The sequence below is a fragment of the Camelus ferus genome, chromosome X (genome assembly GCF_009834535.1).
Source record: "Camelus ferus isolate YT-003-E chromosome X, BCGSAC_Cfer_1.0, whole genome shotgun sequence".
Classification (NCBI taxonomy): Eukaryota; Metazoa; Chordata; class Mammalia; order Artiodactyla; family Camelidae; genus Camelus; species Camelus ferus.
The window spans coordinates 2,399,634-2,420,070 of record NC_045732.1 but is presented as its reverse complement, the minus strand read 5'-3'; the positions used below and the strand labels follow the sequence as shown (position 1 = coordinate 2,420,070).

The 20,437-nt window shown below is 35.9% G+C and overlaps 1 protein-coding gene across 1 annotated transcript in view; it reads right to left on the bottom strand.

Annotated features, from left to right (window-relative positions):
* The window catches only part of LOC116662134, a 382,983-nt gene that overhangs the window by 323,231 nt on the left and 39,315 nt on the right, over nucleotides 1-20,437 (bottom strand). The gene's annotated exons all lie outside the window — the stretch shown is intronic.

The window sequence follows — 20,437 nt, the reverse complement described above, 5'->3', positions numbered from 1 at the left end:
TCTCTCTCTCTCTTTCTCTTCTCTGGCTCTCTGTCTGTCCCTGTATAGATAGATAGATGATAGATAGATAGATAGATACATAGATAGATAGATACCTAGATAGATAGATACCTAGATAGATAGATAGATAGATAGATAGATAGATATAGAACATTCCATCCAGAAGTTGAAGAGTACACCCATTCTTTTCAAGTGCACGTGGAACATTCTCATGGAAAGATTACATGCTAAGTCATAAAGGAAGTCTCAGTATATTTAAGAAGATTGAAATAATATCAAATATCTTTTCTGACTACAACCATGTGATATTAGAAAGAAACTACAAGAAAAAAGTCCACACACACAAAAAATCTGTGAACACATGGAGGTTAAGCAAAATGCTACTAAACAGCCGATGGGCTACTGAAAAAAATATCACATATGAAATTTAAAAATACTTGGTCACAAAGGAAAATGGAAACACAATGATACAAAAAGTATGACACAGCAAAAACATTTCTAAGAAGCAAGTTTATAGTAGTACAGGCCTAACTCAGGAAACAAAATTCTAAAATAAACAGTCTAACCTTATATATCTTATATCACACAGAATTAAAAAAAAAAAAAACAGAAAAACCAGAAGTTAGTAGAAGGAGAGAGGTAGTAAAAATTAGAGTAGAAATAAATGAAATAGAGACCAAAACTATATAAAATATCCATAAAGCTAAGAGATGGTTCTTTGAAAAGCTATATAAACTCATCATTAAAAAAGCGAGAGGGATCAATTATTTTTTAAATTAGAAATGAAGAGAAGTTACAGCCAAAACCACAGAAATATGAAGGATCATAAGAGATTGTTATAAATAATTATAAACCAATAAAGACAACATAGAAGAAATGGATAAATACCTCAAGTGTACAACACCCCAAGACCAAATTTGGAGAGAAACAGAAATTATGAACAGACTAATTATCTCTAATTATCAATAGAGATCACCAGTAATAAAATGAAATCAGTAAAAACAAAACACAAAAACAAAAAACTCCCAACCAACAAAAGTCCAGGACTAGCTGACTTTATAGGTAAGCTCTACCAAACACTTAAAGATGAGTTAATGGCTATTTTTCTCAAACTGATCCAGAAAATTGAAGAGTAAGGAAGTTTCTGAACTCATTCTACCAGGCCAGCATCACCCTGATACTAAAACCAGAAAAAGATACCACCCAAAAAATAAAATTATAGGCCATTATCATTGATGAACATAGATGCAGAAAAATTCTCAACAAAATATTCACAAACTAAGGTCAACAACACATTAAAAGACTCATATAGTATGATCAAGTGGGATTTATTTAAAGGACTCAAGTTCAATATCTGTAGCTCAATCAATGTGAAATACCACATTAACAAATTCAAAATTAAAAATCATTTATCACCTCAATAGATGTATACAAATCTTTTGACAAAATCTAACATTCATTTCTAATGACAACTCTCAACAAAGTCGTTACTTCTGAGGGAACATTCCTCAATATACTAAGGGCAATATATGACAAACTCACAGCCAACATCATACTCAATGAGAAAAAGCTGAAAGCCTTTCCTCAAAAGTCACGAATAAGACACAGATGCCCACTGTTGCTGCTTTTATTCACCTTGGCGATTCTAGCCATAGCAATCAGACAAGAAAAATAAATTCAGAAATCCAAATTGAAAACGGAAAAGTAAACCTGTGACTGTTTGCTATATGTTTCAATGACATGAAACTGTATATAGAAAATCCTAAAATTTCTACAAAGTATCAGAACTAATAAATAATTTCAGTACAGTTGCAGGATGCAAAATTAATATATAGAAATCTGTCAGATTTCTATGCACTAGCAATAATCTCTCAGACAGAAATTGTTAAGAAGACAATCTCATTTATAATTGCATCAAGAAGAATAAAGTATGTAGGCTTGATACCTAGAACATCTAATCAAGGAGATAAAAGACTTGTACTTGCCAACTATAAAACACTGATGAATGAGATTAAAGATGCCACAAACAGATAGAAATATATACTGTTTTCATAGATTGAAAACAATATTTTCAATGACCATGTTACCCAATACAATCTTTACCTGAAATTTGTATAGAATCACAAAAGACCCCAAATAGCTAAAACAATCTTGAGAAAGAAGACAAATCTGAAAGCTTCACAGTCCCTGACTTCAGAGTATATGACAAAGGTACAATAATCAAAACAGTGTGGTACTGGCACAAAACTGGACACATACATACATAAATGGAACTGAAACCCACACCTACATGGTCAATTGCTCTATGACAAAGGAGGCAAGAGAATAAAATGGAGAAAAGACAGCATCTTCAATAAATGGTGTTGGGAAAACCAGATAGCTACACGCAGAAAAATCAAGCTAAACTACTTTCTCACACCATAAACAAAAATAAACTCAAAATATAAACATAAATGCTTACATTCAGGGCTTACCCTGAAACTGTAATACTCCTAGAAGAAAACATAGACAATATGCTCTTTGACATCCGACTTAGCGATATATATATATATATATATTTTTTTTGATTATGTCTCCTCAGTCAAGGGAAACAAAAGCAAAAATGAACAAGTGAAACCACATAAAACTAAAAATCTTTTCTACAGTGAAGGAAACCATCAACAAAATGAAAGCAACCTATTAAATGGGAGAAGTCATTTACAAAAGATACATTCAAAAAAGGATAAATATCCAAAATATTCAAATAACTTATATTAACACAACACCAAAAAAGAAAAAAAAAAAAGATAGAACACACAGTCTTCCTGAAAAATGGGCAGAGGGCCTAAATAGACATTTTTCAAAAAAAGGCATTAGATGACAAACAAACAAGTGGAAATATATTCTACATCACTCATCAGGGAAATGCAAATCAAAACCACAGTATGATACCTCTTCACATCTGTCATAATGTCTATTATCATATAGACAACAATTAGGATATGTTGGTGAGGATGTGGAGGAAAAAAATTCCTTGTCCACTGTTGGTGGGATTGTAAACTGGTTCAACTTCTATGTAAAACAATATGAAACTTCTCAAAAATTTAAAAGGAAAACTACCATATGATCCAGCAATTTACCTTCTGGGTGTTTACTCAAAGAAAACAAAAAAACATTTTTTTTTAAATATATGCACCCCTACCTTTATGCAGCATTATTTACAACTCCCAAGCTATGGAAGGAACCTAAATGTCCATGATAGATGAATACATAAATGTACAGACAAACACACACACACACACACACACACACACACACACACACACACACACACACTGCAGAATGGAATATTACTCAGCAGCAAAAATCTTGCCATTTGTGAATACATGAAGAGAACAACAAGGTATGATGCTAAGTGAAATAAGTCAGAGAAAGACGAATACTGCATGATCTTACTTATGCATGGAATGTAAAACACAAGACAAACATGACCAAGTAAAGGCAGACACATAAATAGTAAAAACAGGTGGTTGCCAGAAGGGAGGGGTTTGGGGTGGGCAAAATATAGGGGAGGGGGATTAAGAGGTACAATCCTCCAGTTATACAATAGGTTAAGTCCATGGAATGTAGTATACAGTATAAGAAATATGGTCAATAATATTTTAATATATTTGTATAGGTACAGATTGTTACTAGACTTACCATGGTGATCAGTTCATAATATATAGAAATGTCAAATAATTATGTAGTACCCCTGAAAATAACATAATATTGTATATCAACTATATTTAAATAAAATTATCCAGATGGTATTTGATGGATAATTAGGTACTTTTTCTTCCCTTGTTTATTTGAAAGCTACATTAAGATATATTTCACATAGCATGTAATTTACCCATTGAAAGTGTACAGTACAATTATTCTTATATATTAACAAATATGTTCAATCAAGTTCTGGGTATTCATTCAAATTCAGGATATTTCCTTCACCCCAAAAGAAAATATTTTCCTTTTAGCTATCACCTGTCTATCTGTTCCCTCATAACCCTCAGGCCTAAGAAACCAGTAATTTATTTTCTGTCTCTGTGAATTTGACTTTTGTGGAAATTTCGTATGAATAGAATTGCGTAGTATGTGGTCCTTTATGACTAGCTTCTTTCACTCAGCTTAATGTTTTCCAGGTTTACACATGTTGCAGCACATATCAGTACTTAATTTATTTTTATTGCTGAATGATATTCTATTGTATGGATGTTTTGTTTATCTATTCATCAGTCGATGAACGCTTGAGTTATTTCCATTTTAGCTATTGTGAATATTGCTGCTCTAAACGATTGTGACTGTTTGGGGACAGATATATTTATTTCTTATGGGAACATACCTAGGAGTGGAGTTGCAGGGTCATACGGTAACTGTATGTTACCCATTTGAGGAATCTCATTTTCCAAAGCGGTTTCACCTTTTTACAGCCCCACCAGCAATGTATGAGACATTCAATTCTCCGCATTCTACCAACACTTGCTTTTATCTGACTTTTTGATTCTAGCCACCTAACGGGTGTGAAGTGGTATCTCATTGTGGTTTTTATTTGTATTTCCCTGATGGCTAATGACGGTCTGTATGATTTCATATGTTTTTTGGTCATCTTAATATTCCTTTTGGAGAAATGCCTACTTAGATCCATTGCCACCCCAGTTTAAATAGAGTTATTTGTCTTTATGTAATTGAGCTTTATGAGTCACTTGTTTATTCTAGACAGCCAATATGTGATTTTCAATTATTTCTATCACCCTGTAAGTTGTCTTTTTACTTTATTGATATTGTCCATTGGGGGGAAAACATTTAAATTTGATCAAGTCCAATTTATTTTATTTTATTTTTTAACATTTTTTATTGATTTATAATCATTTTACAATGTTGTGTCAATTTCCAGTGTAGAGCACAATTTTTCAATTATACATGAACATATATATATTCATTGTCACATTCCTTTCTCTGTGAGCTACCATAAGATCTTGTATATATTTCCCTGTGCTATACAGTATAATCTTGTTTTATCTATTCTACAGTTTTGAAATCCCAGTCTATCTCTTCCCACCTCCCACTCCCTTGGCAACCACAAGTCTGTATTCTATGTCTATGAGTCTGCTTCTGTTCAGTATTTTTTTTTTTTTTAGAGTCCACATATGAGCGATCTCATATGGTATTTTTCTTTCTCTTTCTGGCTTACCTCACTTAGAATGACATTCTTCATGAGCATCCATGTTGCTGCAAATGACATTATGTTGTCGGTTTTTATGGCTGAGTAGTATTCCATTGTATAAATATACCACTTCTTCTTTATCCAGTCATCTGTTGATAAACATTTAGGCTGTTTCTTGTTGTTTCTGCTTTTGATGACACGTTTAATAAATCAATTACCAAATCTAAGATCATGACTATAATTCTATATTTTTTCCTAGTAATTTTAAAGTTTTCACTCACATTTAGGCTTTTGATCTAATCAGAGATAACTTTGTACATGGTGCTATTAATTATTTTGAATGTCACTATCCAATTGTCCTACCACCTTTGGTTTAAAAAGTATTATTTCCCCATTGAATGCTCTCAGCTCCTTTGTCAAACATCAGTTGTTATGGACACAAAGGTTTATTTCTGAAATATGAATTCTATTCAATTGATCTGCATGTTCACCTTTAACCTGGGACAGCACTATCTTGGTTACTGTTTCTTTGAAGTAAGTTCTGAAATCAAGAAGTGTGGGTACCCCAACTTTGTTCCTTATTTTCCAGATTGTTTTGAATATCCTGGGTCCCTTGAAATACAATATAAATTTTAGAATCAAGTAATCAGTACCAACAATAAAGTCAGATGGGATGATAATAGTGTAGTGAATCTAAAGATCAATTCAAAATATATTGCCAACTTAAAATATTAATTCTTCCACTTATGGAAATGGGAGGCCTTCTTTTTCATTTAGACCTTCTTTAGGTTCTTTCAACAATATTGTGTAGTTACAATAGTAAGTTTCATACTTCTTTTGGTAAATCTACTCCTAAGTATTTTATTATTTTTGATACTATTGTAAATGGAAAGGATTTCTCAATCTCCTTGGGATTTTTTTAATTGGAAGTATATACAAACACTGTTGCTTTTTCAGTATCGTTATTGTACCTTACAAGCTTATTTAACTCATTTATTACTTCTAATAGTGTTTAGTTATTCTTTATGATTTTCTACAGTCTAGATCACATATTCTGTGAATAGAGACAGTTTTAATTGCTTCATTTTCAATGAGCGTTGTCTTTTGCTTTTTTTTTTTTTTAATTGCCTAATTGCTCTGGTTATAACCTGCAGGAAAAAGTTTAGCAAAACTGATGAGAGCAGACATCCTTGTCCTGTTCTTCATATTTGGGGAAAAGCATTCAGTCTTCAAACTTTAAGTATAATATTAATTGTGGGTGGTGTTTGTTTGTTTGTTTGTTTGTTTTTTGGTGGATTATGAATTGGGGAAGTTTCCTTCTGTGCTAGTTTGCTAGGGCTATTGTAACAAAGTACCACAAACTGAGTGGTTTAAACAACAAAATTTATTTTCTCATTTTTGAAAGCTACACATCTAAAAGTAAAGTGTCAGCCTTCCCTCTGAAAGTTTTAGCAAATTATCCATTCCAGGTCTTTCCTCCTAGATTCTGTAAATTTATTGGCTTTGACCACATGGATTCAATACTTACACAATGTTCTCCCTGTGTGAGTGTTTGCGTCCACATTTCTTCCTTTCATCAGAGCTCAGATCACATTGTATTAGGCCCTCCCTCCTCCAGTATGAACTCATCTTAACCAATATGTATGTAACAACTGTATTTCAATATAAGGCCAAGTTTTGAGGTACTGGATGTTATACATCAAACATATGAGTTTGGAGATACTCAATTCAACACATCTATCCTCTGTCTCCCAACAACAGTCAACCTTTTGCCCACCCCAACATGTATGTGTTTTTCCTAAACAAAACATATTTACCCCTTCCTAATACTTCAAAATTCTTAGCCCATTCCTGAATCAATCCTAAGTTGAAGTTTTCTTCTATGTATTATCTAAATGGGTGAGACACAGGATATGATTTGTCCTCAGGTAAATCTCTCCATCTATAAACATGTGAAATCAGGCAAGAAGTTATCTTCTCCCAAAATACAATGATGGCTTAGTCACAGGGTAGACGTCCCCATTCAAAAAGGAGAAATAGGAAGAGAAAAAGCAATCATGAATCGATAGCAGGTCCAAAATCCAGCTGGTCAAATTTCATTAGATTGATTGATTGATTGAATGGAAGTACAGTCAGTTTACAATGTTGTGTCAATTTCCATTAGATCTTAAAGCTTGAGAATAATCCTCATTGACTCAATGTTCTGTCCTCTGGGTCCACCAAGGTAGTGGCCTAATATCCTCAGCCTTAAGAGACAGCCCTGCACTCTGGAATCCAGGATGTGTCCCCACCTTCAGGGTCATTCTTACACTTACTTGAAAATTAACACATATTCACAGCTGAATAATTCTATATGTCCATTTCCTGCCAGTAGAATCTGAGAAGTCTAAAAGCCTTCCTTAATTTTGTCCCATCTCTCTCCTCTTCACTACAACTTTACAGTGTTTCTGCTGAATTTGTTGCTTGGACTCATAAGTCCCACACTTAATCTCTTCAGCAAATCCTTGTCTAGCCACTGTCCTGATGTTTTCTCCAAAGCACACTATTTTGTTCTTATGTTTGTTTGTTTGTTTCTTTGGAATATGGTTAAGCTGAGAATTTCCTGAATTTTCATTTCTGATTATTTTCTGTTTTATAATTTTTTTCAAATCATTCATCTAATGTTGTTTTATTATAAGTGCCCAGGAGAAACCAGGCCAAGTTTTCAACACTGCTTAAATGTCTCCTCAGCTAAATATACAAGTTTTTTCTTTTTTCCTTACATGTTCTACTGTTTCTAAACTGAATTTGAGTCCGGTCGACTGCATTCTGTAAAGTCAATCTACTGACACTGGGTTCTGGTGAAAGAAACTGCATAGTCTATTGTAAGACACCATACTAGGAGTCTGGACAGATAATGCTCAAAACACCTGAACTCTCTGATGGGTTTCAGGAAGGCATTGTTAAAGGCCAGATGAGATGGTGGGGGGTAATCACGGTTCTCCGATTTGTTGATGGTGAGGTAATAAGGTGGTATCACAAGGGTTAACATTAACAGTCCTTAGGCTCCAGTAGGCCTGGGAGCTATGTGCCCATGGTCGTCAAATAGTGAACATCTTCCATTTGGTGCTTTGTTTGACATCTTTAAAGCAACTCAAGAAATGGGTATCAGAAACTATTGTCTAGGTACTTCAGAGAGGAGGTAAAACAGAGGATATAAGGGAGAGATCTGTCCTGGGAAGACCCCATAGTGTCCTGCTCAGTTACACTACTTTCTACTCAACCAAACACAATTTACCCAAAATATCTGCTCTGGTTTCCAATAAGATCTTCCTCATTTCGGTCTCAGACCTCACCAGTAGTATATTTCACATTCATATAGATATCAACATTCTGTTTATGTGGGTGGGTGGGTGTTGTGTGTGCATTTGTATACTTTTTTCTTCTTTCTATGAGGACATAAGTCATATTGTATTATGGCAACAGCAGTATGACCTCATATTAACGTCAATAAATACATCTGCAAAACTGCTGTTTCAAATTAAGGCTACATTCCGATGTATCAGAGGTTTGGAATTAATATATGAAATTCTGGGCTGTACAGTTCATAGCATATCATCTTCAATTCCTAGTTTGTTTAGTGCTCATGAAAGGCATTGAAGGGGTCTTGGATTTTGTCAAACACTTTTTCTGGAACTATTGAGATAATCGTGTGTATTTTGTTTCTCTGGTCTCATAATGTGGTATATTACAGAAATTTATTTTAGTACATTTGATTAATCTTGCATGTCTGGGATAAAACCAACATGATTATAAAAAAATAATTCTTTTTTTTACGTGAGTGGATTTTGTTAGTGTTTTTTTGTCCATATTTATGAGATCTATTTGTAGTTTTAATTTTCTTACCATGTTTTAGAAATGTTGGGAACTGTTTCCTCCTCTTTATTTCTTTATTGAAGTATAGTTAGTTTACAATTTTATGTTAATTTCTGGTGTAGAGCATAGTGATGTATATATATGTGTGTGTGTGTGTGTGTGTGTGTGTGTGTGTGTATACCTGTTGTATTATTTTTCATTGTAGACTATTACAAGTTACTGAATACAGTTCTCAGTGCTATACAGTAAGACATTGTTGTTTATCTAATTTCTATAGAGTAGTTAGAATCTGCAAAATCCAACCTCTCAATTTATCCATCCACCCTCTCCTTCCTTCCCTGGTAACCGTAAATATATTTTCTTGTGTCTGTGAGTCCATTTATGTTCATTTGTGTAACTGTTTAAGATTCCACCTCTAAGTGATCTTATATGGTATTTTTCTTTCTGTTTCTGGCTTACTTCACTTAATATGAAAAACTCCTGGTCCATCCATGTTGCTGCAAAAGGCATTATTTTATTCTTTTGTATAGATGAGTAGTATTCCATTGTGTGTATGTATATGTTTGTTTGTATGTATGTGTATGTATATATATGTGTGTGTTTATTTATAGATATGCTCTACACCATGCTCTACATATATATAACTTCTATATCCAATCATCTGTCAATGTACACGTAGGTTTTTTCCATGACATAGCTATTTTTTATAGTGCTGCTATGAACGTTGGGGCACATGTATTTCCTGAATTAGAGTTTCCTCTGGATGTATGCCCAGGAGTGGGATTGCTGAATTATAAGATAAGTCTATTTTTTTTAAGGATTCTCTCTACTGATTTTCATAATGACTGCACCAAACCACATACCCACCAACAGTGTAGGAGGGTTCCCTTTTCTCCACACCCTCTCCAACATTTATTGTTTGTGGATTTTAAAAATGATGTCCATTCTGACCAGTGTGAGGTGATACCTCTTTATAGTTTTGATTTGCATTTCTCAGATAATTAGTTATATTAAGCATGTTTATGTGCTTCCTGGCATGTCTTCATTGGAGAAATGTTTGTTTAGGCCTTCTGCTCAATTTTGAATTGTGTTGCTTCTTTTCGTGTTATTGAGTACTATGAGCTGTTTGTATATATTCTGGGAATTAAGTTCTTGTCAGTCGAATCTTTTCCAAATATTTTCTCCCATTCCATAGGCTGTCTTTTTGTTTTGTTTATAGTTTCCTTTGCTGTGCAAAATTTTATAAGTTTAATTCAGTTACATATGTCTATTTTTGCTTTCATTTCTATTGCCCGGGTAGACTCCCCCAGGAGAACATTGCTGAGATTTATGTCAGAGAATGTTTTGCCTATGATTTCTTCTAGGAGGTTTATAGTGTCTTGCTCTATGTTTAAGTATTTAAGACATTTTGAATTTATTTTTGTGTATGGTGTGAGGCAATGTTCTCATTTTATTGATTTACATGGGCTATCCAACCTTCACAACACAACTCGCTAAAGAGGCTGTCTTTCCTCCATTATATATTCTTGCCTCCTTTTTTGACCATTAGTTGACCATGGCTGTGTGGGTTTATTTCTGGGATCTCTATTCTCACCCATTGATCCATATGTTTGCTTTTCTGCCAATATCATGCTGTTTGGTGTGATAGCTCTGTAGTATTGTCTGAAGTCTGGGAGAGTTATTCCTCCAGCTTTGTTCCTTTCCTTCAGTATTGCTTTGGCAATTCTGGGTCTTTTGTGATTCTATATAAATTTTAGGATCATTTGCCCTACTTCTGTTAAAAAATGTCCTGGGTAATTTGACAGGGATCACATTAAGTCTTCTTAAATTCCAGGAGCATGGAATATATTTTCACTTATTTAAATAGTCTTTAGCTTCTTTAGTCAATGTTTTATAGTTCTCTGCATATAAATCTTTCACTTACTTGGTCAGGTTTATTCCCAAGTATGTTATTTTTCATGTGATTTTAACGGGGATTTTTTTTTTTTTTACTTTCCTTTTCTGAACTTTCATTGTTAATATAAAGATTTTCAACAGGTTCCTGTATGGTTATCTTGTATCCTGCTACCTTGATGAATTTGTTTATAAGCTCTAGTAGTTTATGTGTGGAGTCTTCAGGGTTTTCTACATACAATATCATGTCATCTGCATATAATGACAATTTTACCTCTTCTACTCTAATTGGATCCTTCTTATGTATTTTTCTTTTTTGATTGCTATGGGCAGGACTTCCAAATATATGTTGAGTAAAAGTGATGAGAGTGGGGGCATCCTTGTCTTGTTACAGATTTTAGTGGGAAGGCTTTAAATTTCTTACCATTGAGTATTATGTTGGCTGTGGTTTTGTCATAAATAACTTTTATTATGTTGAGATATATTCCCTATATACCCACTTTGTTAAGAGATTTTATCATGAATGGATGCTAAATTTTATCAACTGCTTTTTTTTCTCCATCTATTGAGATGATCATGTGTGGTCCTTTATTTTGCTGATGTTTTGTATCACATTGATTCATTTGCTATGGTGAATCATCCTTCTGTCCCTGGGATGAATCCAACTTTTTTATAGTGTATAATATTTTTCTATGTTGTTAAATTATGTTTGTTAATATTTTGTAGAGAAGTTTTAAATCTATGTTCATTAAGGTGTTGGCCTGTAATTCTCTTTTTTGGTAGTGTCTTTGTCTGGTTTTGGTATCAGGGTAATGGTGGCTTCATAGAATGAACTTGGATGTGTTCCCTATTGTGCAAACTTTTGGAAAAGGTTGATAAGAATTGGTATAAGTTATTTTTTGCAAGATTGGTAGAATTTCCCAGTGAAGCCACCCAGATCTCAACTTTTGCTTGCAGGGTTTTTTTTTTTTTTTTAATTACAGATTCTATTTCCCTTCTAGTGACTGGTCTGTTCAACTCATCTATTTCTTCTTGATTCAGTTTTGGTGGACTGTATGTTTCCAGAAAGTTGTCCATTTCTTCTAGGTTGTCCAATTTGTTGCCATATAGTTGCTCATAGTATTTTTTCTTTTTTGCACTTCTGTGGTATCAGTTGTAATTTCTTATTTTCATTGTTTTATTTTGTTTATTTGTGTTCTCTATTTTCTGTTTCTTTTTAGTGAGCATGGTGATCATTTTATTTACTCTTTCAAAGAAAACCAGGTCTTGGTTTGATTAATTTCTCTATTTTTTTAGATCTTTACTTTATTTATTTCCTCCATGATCTTTATTATTTCTTTCCTTCTGCTGACTTCAGGTGTTGTTGTTGTTGTTGTTGTGTTGTTGTTGTTGTTGTTGTTTTTCTAATTACTGTAGGTAGGTATGTTAAGTGTTTCATTTGAGATTGTTCCTGTTTTCTGAGGTAGACTTGTATCCCCATGAACATTTTTCTTAGGATTGCTTTTGCTGCATTTCCAAGATTTTTTTGTGGTTGTGTTTTTATTGTCATTTGTCTCAAGGTATTTTTAAATTTCCTCTTTGATTTTTTTCATTTACCCATTGATTTTTCAGTAGCATGTATTTTAGTCTCCATTCAGTTGTTATTTTCTCCTTTTTATTTTTCCTGTGGTTGATTTCTGATTTCATGCCATTGTGGTCAGAAATAATGCTTGAAAGAAGTTTCTATCCTCTTGAATTTGTTGAGGTTGGTTGGTGTCTGCATATGTGGTCTATCCCAAAGAATGTTTTGTGTGCACTTGAAAAGAATGCATAATCTGTTTTTCATGTTTTTTCTGGAAACTATCAATTAAGTATAACTATTATCTTGTGTCATTAATATCTATGCTACCTTTATTGATTTGATGTCTGGAAGAGCTCTCCAGTGGTGATAGTGGTGTGTGAAATCCTACTACTCTTTTATTCCTGTCAATTTCTCCCTTTATATCTGTTAGTATTTGCTTTATGTACTTAGGTGATCCTACATTGGGTGCATATATGTTAATGAATATAATATCATCTGCTTTTATTGATCCTGTTATCATTATGTAGTGTCCTTATTTATCTTTCTTTGTGGCCTTTGTTTTGAAGTCTATTTGGCTTGCTCCCCCCCAAATCTTGTCATTTTCACTTGCATGAAATATACTTTTCCATTTCCTCACTTTCAATCTATGTGTGTCTTTCACCCTAAAGTGGGTCTCTCATAGGCAGCATAGTTGTTGTATGCCCCTGTTTTGTTATCCAATCTACCACTCTATGGCTTTTGATTGGAGCAATTATCCAATGACCTTTATGATAATTATTGATAGATGTGTGTTTATTGCCATTTTAAACCTCATTTTGCCATTGATTTTGTATTTCTTCTTTGTTTCTTCTATTTCTTTTTGGATTTCCTTTTGTGGTTTAATAATTTTCTTTTTAATAGTTTGATTTTTTTTTGGGGGGGTTTGTCTCTCTCTCTCTTTTTTTTTTTTTTTTGCTTTTTCTTTTGATTTGTGGTTACCCTGTTTTTCAAGTATGTTAACCCATTACTATGTCTATTTTCTCTAGACTGGTAATCATGTAGACTCAAACACAACCTAAGAAAACAAACAAAAACAAAACAAAACAAAACAAAACAAACTGAAGAAACAGCAACAACAACAAAGAAAAATAATCTACATTCTTTGCTCCCCACTCCCACTTTTTCATAAATTTGGTGTCCTCTTTTACCTACCTCTTCATGTTTATTCTTTTGTTGTTCATTGTAATTATGGCATTTCCCATCAAGATATTTTCTTCTTTATAGATGCCTGCTTGTTTTCTATTTAGAGAAGAACTTCCAATATTTCCTTTAGGATAGGTTTAGTATTGCTATATTCTTTTGGTTTTTGCTTGTCTGAGAAATTTTGATCTCTACTTCTATTCTGGTTGATGGTCTTGCTGGGCAGAGTATTTTAGTTTGAATGTTTTGCTCTTTCAGGTCTTTCAGTATATCTTGCCACACACTTCTGTCCAGAAACATTTCTGTAGAGAAATCAGCTGGTAGTCTTATGGGGCTTCCCTTATAACTTTTTGTTTTTGTCTTGCTGCCTTTGGAATCTTTTGTTTATCTTTAATTTTAGCCATCTTAATTATAATATGTCCAGGTGTGGGTCTGTTCGGTTTTATCTTGTTTTGGACCCTCTGTGTTTACTGTACTTGAATGTCTCTTTCTTTCTGTAAGTTTGGGAAGTCTTTCATCATAATTTCTTCAAATATTTTTTGATCCCCTTTTCTTTTCATTCTGCTTCTTGGATCCTTATTTTGCTTAGGTTGGCACACTTTATATTATCCCATATATCACTTATATTGCTTTTATTTTTTTCCATTTTTTTTCTGTCTGCTGTTTTGAATGGGTGATTTACATTAACCTGTCTTCTAAACCACTTATTCTATCTTTTGCATTATTTAGTCTGCCATTGATTGCCTTTAGCTCTGCTTTTATCTCAGCAATTGAGTTTTCTGATTTATTTGCCTCCTTTTGATAGTTTATATTTCCATTTTATAGTATTCTGCATTTTTATCAAGAACCTCTCTTATTTCTGTCAGTGATTTTTATTTTCTCTGTTTTGAACTAAGGCTCTGGTGTATAGTAGAGGTTCATTTCATTGTTTGTTCTTTCTGGGGATATATTTTGTTCTTTTAAATGAGAGTGGCTGCTCAGCTTTTTAATTTTACTTATAGTTCTCTGACTCTATACATTTTGGAGTAATAGTTATCCAGTGTGGTCTCAAAGGGCTGTTTTTAGGAGGGAGCATTTCTGTGTAGACTGTGTGTCTAATATTCTTGTTGCCAAGGCTTTTTAGAATAGATGAGTGTGATGGTTTTTCACCATGTGTGCTGGTTCTTATCTCCTTGTTTTGGCATGTGGTTGGTATTGTGGTGACCAGAGCCTGCACTGGATGTTGAGTGGGGACTCCTCTTTACTCTGTGGTTTTCACAGCCCTGTCAGGGGCCATGTCTGCTCCCATGCAGTTGGAACAGAGTTGCCTAGGCCCATTTCTGAGCTGTCATGTGTGGTAATTTGGAGTGGAGTGCTTTAGCTGGGAGGAGAGCTGCTGAGTATTTCTTTGTGGGAGTTGTCCACTGGGAAGTTCCCTCTGTGGTGTCACCTGTAACTCTTTGTGTAGGCTTAAAAAGAGCACTTTGTTAATTCTGCCCTTATTTACACCACAGCCCCAGGAATGCCAGCAACCGGCCCTGGTTTCCCACAGGCTCTGCACCCAAAAAGCCACCAGAGCAGATCTGCCAACATTAGGCACCAGGAACCTCCATAGTGCAAATGCAGTCATGCACTTGGATCTAGTGATAGCTAGAGGGTCAACCAATTCCCAGCCCCACCTGAATAGATGCACACCCACCATTAATGTCAGATCCACCCCCACTGCACACCAGTACTCCTCTTGGATGTCCCAGAGGCACTGAGTTCACAATGGCAGCAGTGGAGCAAATATGCCACTCCCTCCTGGGTCTTGGCTTAAATCTCAGTTCCACTTGCAATGTCATGATACTCTTGGGCATGGATTCAGGTTTTAGCCCCACCTCCACCTAGGAGATGGACACCAGTGATTCTGCCCCTCTGAACTGAGCTACGCATTCTGCTATGTCTGTACCTTGTCCTTCCCTCCACAAGAGTGTGTTTATAATGGTGCTGAGCAATGCCCTCTGGGCTACTGGAGAAGGCTGCTATGGCTGACCATGTTCCACTGCTTCTTCTGTGTGCACCAACAGTGGAGATTTCAGTGATAGACCCAGGCCTTTTGCACATGCTCCCAGCCTCAGCCTGACCACACTCCAGCTCCCTGAGGCTGCCTTTACACTGTCAACCCCAGTCATCTACCAAGGTCCATCCTCTGAAGCCTGAGCTCCAGCACCCACTTTTGGCTTCCACCAGCCAGCTTGCATCTAGGACTAGGGATCACATGGACCACCAGAGCCAAACTCTCTCCATTCTGTCTGCTGCAATGTAGCTTATGTGCTCTCCACCAAATCTCTGAATTTTCCCTTCTGCCCCAGCTATACTCACTTCTGGAGAGGGGGAATCCCAGGGTGTGGGTGCTTTGCCTCTTTTGCCACTCCTACCCCAAGGGAAAGGTCCCATCCTGATTTCTATTTTCTTTTTCCTCCTATTCATTTTCATGATGATTTTCCTTGTAGTTCCACTTGTGTAAGATTTCCTACAAGAGTTTTGTGAGAATTGTTCCACATGTAGAAGTATTTTTGAAGTATTTGTGGGAGCCAGTGAGATCCATGTCCTTCTATCCCAACATCTTGAAACCACTCTCCTCCTTCTCTTTTATGAAAGAATTTGTTTAACATTTTGCATTAATTACTTTTTAAAAGTTTAGTATAATTTCCTAGTGAAGTCATAGTTGGCCTGGGATTTTCCTTGTAGATAAGTGTTTTGAATACTGATTAAATATCTTTCCTGTTACAAGTCTGTTTAAATTGTTTCTTTCCTCCGGTAATTATATCACCTACAGGCTGTCAAGTTTGTTTTCTGTTTATTTGTTTAAAATGTCAAGAATAAGATGAAGATTAATAGACCAAACTGATCTTACAAAATGTGTGTAAAATAGAAAAAGGCACAAGAAGAAATTAAATGATGAAAAAAAACATAGACAAAGGAAGATATATAGTAAAAACAGTGGATCAACTGTTTAAATACTTTAGTACAAAGGTCAAAATAAAAGTTGTTAAATAAACTGTAACAGCAATAGAAAGCTAAAGAACATACATGAAGATATAAAATGTGGCATTAGAAATACAAAACAAAAGCGGAGGGACAAAATGTAGATCTGCTAGAGTTTATTTGAACTTAAATGACTACCAGTTTAATGCAAGTAGATATACTTATATGTCAACATATATCAACTTCCTGGTAACCAAAAACAATCCCCTACAATAGATATACAAAAACTAGAAAGAAAGCAACAAAGACATCGCACTAAAATAGTAATCAAACTTCAAGTGGAGAAACTAAAAGAAGAAGAAAAGAACCAAAACTATGAAAACAATCAGAAAACAAGTAATAAAACGGAAATAAGAACGTACTGATGAATAATTACTCTAAATGTCAATGACCTAATGGCTCCAATCAAAAGACATAGGGTGGCTGATTAGATAAGAAAAAGTGACCAAGACCCTTAATTCAGGAATAAATAGGTACACAGACTGAAAGTGAGAGAAGAGAAAAAGATACTTTATGCAAATGGGAATGACATGAAAGCAGAGGCAACAGTACTCTTATCAAACAAAATAGACTTCAAAACAAAAGCTGTAAAAAGAGAAATAAACAGGAAGAGATAAGATGGCAGAGTAGAAGGACACTCATAGCTCACCCTCTCCCACAAAAGCACCTGCGGAACTCCGACAGAACATCGCCCTCTTCAAAAGATAGAGATGCCAAAAATCTGGTAAGAGAAAAGGAAAAAAGAAAGAACAAAAGACATAGCAGAGCAGGACGGGTACCGCGTGGAGGGAGCGGCAAAGGAGGTCTGGCGCTGGTTTGCTTGGTCTCCCCCCTCCAACTGAGAGGCCAGCGGGATGGAGGGGGAGCCTCCAAGGCTGGGATCTGTACATAGCAGCCCTTGACTGAAAGAGCTAAGTTAAACGGGCACATAGGGACCCCCGACACCCAGCCTGAGACGCGGGCCAGTAGCTGCGTTCAGGGCCAGGCTGCCCAAGCCAGGTGGAGGATGGGTGTGGCTGCACTGAGGCAGCCCCGGGGGACTGCAAGGTGCTGCGCACCGTGACTGTGGGTGTACAGGGCAGAACAACCTTGGCCCGCTATAAAACAACATAGTTGGTGTGCCCTGGGAAAAAGGGTGCATACCCCCATCACTGAAAACCCACAGAAAGTTTTTGGGGGAAGAGATGCTGGGCTCAGGCACAGCCGCCATATCCTCCAGGCACTTAGCATCCATGCAGGAGGCGGGGGCGAATCCTGTATCCGCACCTAAGGGCTCAGCAGCCTCAAAGGCCAGACTGCGACTTGTCTACAGCCAAGGCAGATAGGACCCTTCCATCCTGGTCCCTCAGAGATCTTGCTCCGCAAAGAAAAACAAGGAGCTGAGTTTTGGCCCGGCGCAGGGACAAGGCTGTCCCTCCGTCTTGCCCGGAGCGCCGACCTGAGGCAGAACACGCAGCCAGCACTGAGCAGTGGCGCTACCAGCTGCCGGGAGAGGGAAGGCGGCTCCCCGCCTTTCAGGCAGGAACACAGCCCCGACTGCGGTGCTGGGAGGGGGTGCGACCCACTATCCTACCTGGCCAGTCTGCACATCTGACAGCAGCATCGGGAGGGGCAGTGACCCACCCGCCCACAGCAAAGGAGAGCTGCAATCTGACCCAGTGTTGGGAGGAGGCGCGATCTGCTTTGCCAACAGGTACTGAGAGCAACACAGAAGAGGGTGCCAATGGAGGGCCTCTGGAAACAGCAAGCTGAACTTCCAAAACAGGACGAAGACAGAAAGACTTCACATTAAAAGCACACAGACTCCAGGAGAACACGGACACCCCACCCTCCTCCTTTTTTTTTTTTTTTAATCTGTTTTTACCTGTTCTATTTTCTATTACCTTCTTAATTTTTACTTCTTAATTCATTTCTATTTCTCTTGGGTTTTGGTGTCCTGTTATTGATTAGACACAGGTTTCAAATACATCTTTTCCCCTTTTTTTTAAAGGTTTTAAAAGGACGTCTCAACCCGGTTGATATTCTGCTTCAACTTGTTCTTCTAATACTCTTTATAAACTGTTTTCAAACCTTCTTTCTCCCTTCTTTTAAAATTCTTTCTCTCTCTCTCTTATGTTTCCTTTTCTTCCTAAGTCTTATACCTAAATAGGCTTTAGGTAGTTAAACTACTTAAGGACCACAATAGATAACTGATACTCCATAAACCACAGTGCCAGAGAGGTATGAGCAAGATGAAGAAGCAGAGAAACATTTCCCAATTAAAATAACAAGAGAAATCCCCTGAAAGAAAGATCAATGAAATAGATATCGATAGCCTAGTAGATCAAGATTTCAAAAAAGGAGTGATCAAAGTGCTGAAGGAATTAAAAGAGATAGTGTTTAGAGATATAAAATATGTCAAAAATGAAATTGAAGCTATAAAGAAGAGCCAAGTAGAATGGGTAAACTCATTGGCTGAGATAAGGAATGATCTAATAGCTGTACAAAGCTGACTGGATAATGCAGAGGAACGAATTAGTGTCCTAGAAGACAGGACAATAGAAAGCACACATTCAGAAGAGCTACAAGAGAAACAAATAAAAAATAATGAAAATAGAATAAGGGACCTATGGGATAATATAAAGCATCCCAATCTTCACATAATAGGGGTCCCAAAGGGGAAGAAAGATCAAAGGGGATTGAAAAGGTTTTTGAAGAAATCATGACTGAAAAGTTCCCAAACTTAAAGAAGGAATCAGATATCCAAGTACAGGAAGCTCAGAGGGTCCCAAACAGAAAGAAGCCAAATAAACCCACACCAAGACATATCATAATCAAGATGGCCAGAATCAAGGATAAAGAAATGATTCTAAAGGCATCAAGAGAAAAGCAAAGAGTAAGTTACAATGGAACCCCCATAAGGTTCTCAGCTGATTTCTCTACACAACACTACAGGCCAGATGGAGTGGCAAGATATATTCAACGTCCTGAATGAAAAAAAGATGCAGCCTAGGATACTTTATCCAGCAAGGCTATCCTTTAGGATAGAAGGAGAAATAAAAATTTCACAGACAAGAAAAACTGCAGGAGTTTAGCAACACTAAACCCATGCTAAAAGAAATATTGAAAGGGCTATTCTAAATAGAAAAGCAGCAGGATGCTACAGAAATGAGAAACTCACAACTGGAAAGGTGAGAACTCACGAATTACAAATAAACACAAAATTATAAAAGAAGACATACAAGTCACTGAGAGTGGGAGAGGGAGGCAGGTAAATATAGAAGAGATAATTTTTCCTTTTTAAATTTTTTTAACTGTAGGATGGGTTTGAGATCATGTTACTATCAGTTTAATAAAAACAGTTATAGTAATGCGTTAATAGATTTACGAAGAAGGGTAACCACAAGACAAAAACTTACAAGGGATTCACAAAAACTAAATAAAATCCATGATAAGACAAAGGAAAATTACCAAATCACAAAAGGAAGAAGAAAGGAACAAAGAGGAAATACCAAATCAACTGCAAAGAGAAGTTCAAAATGACAATAAACACACATCTATCATTAATTACTGTAAATGTTAATGGACTAAATGCTCCAGTCAAAAGACACAGAGTGGCAGACTGGATAAGAAAGCAAGAACCTTCAATAAGCTGCATGCAAGACACCCATTTAGGGAGAAGGACACATATAGATTGAGAGTGAAAGGGTGGAAAAGGATATTCCATGCAAATGGAAAAGCCAAAGAAGCAGGTTTTGCAGTTCATTTCAGACAAAATG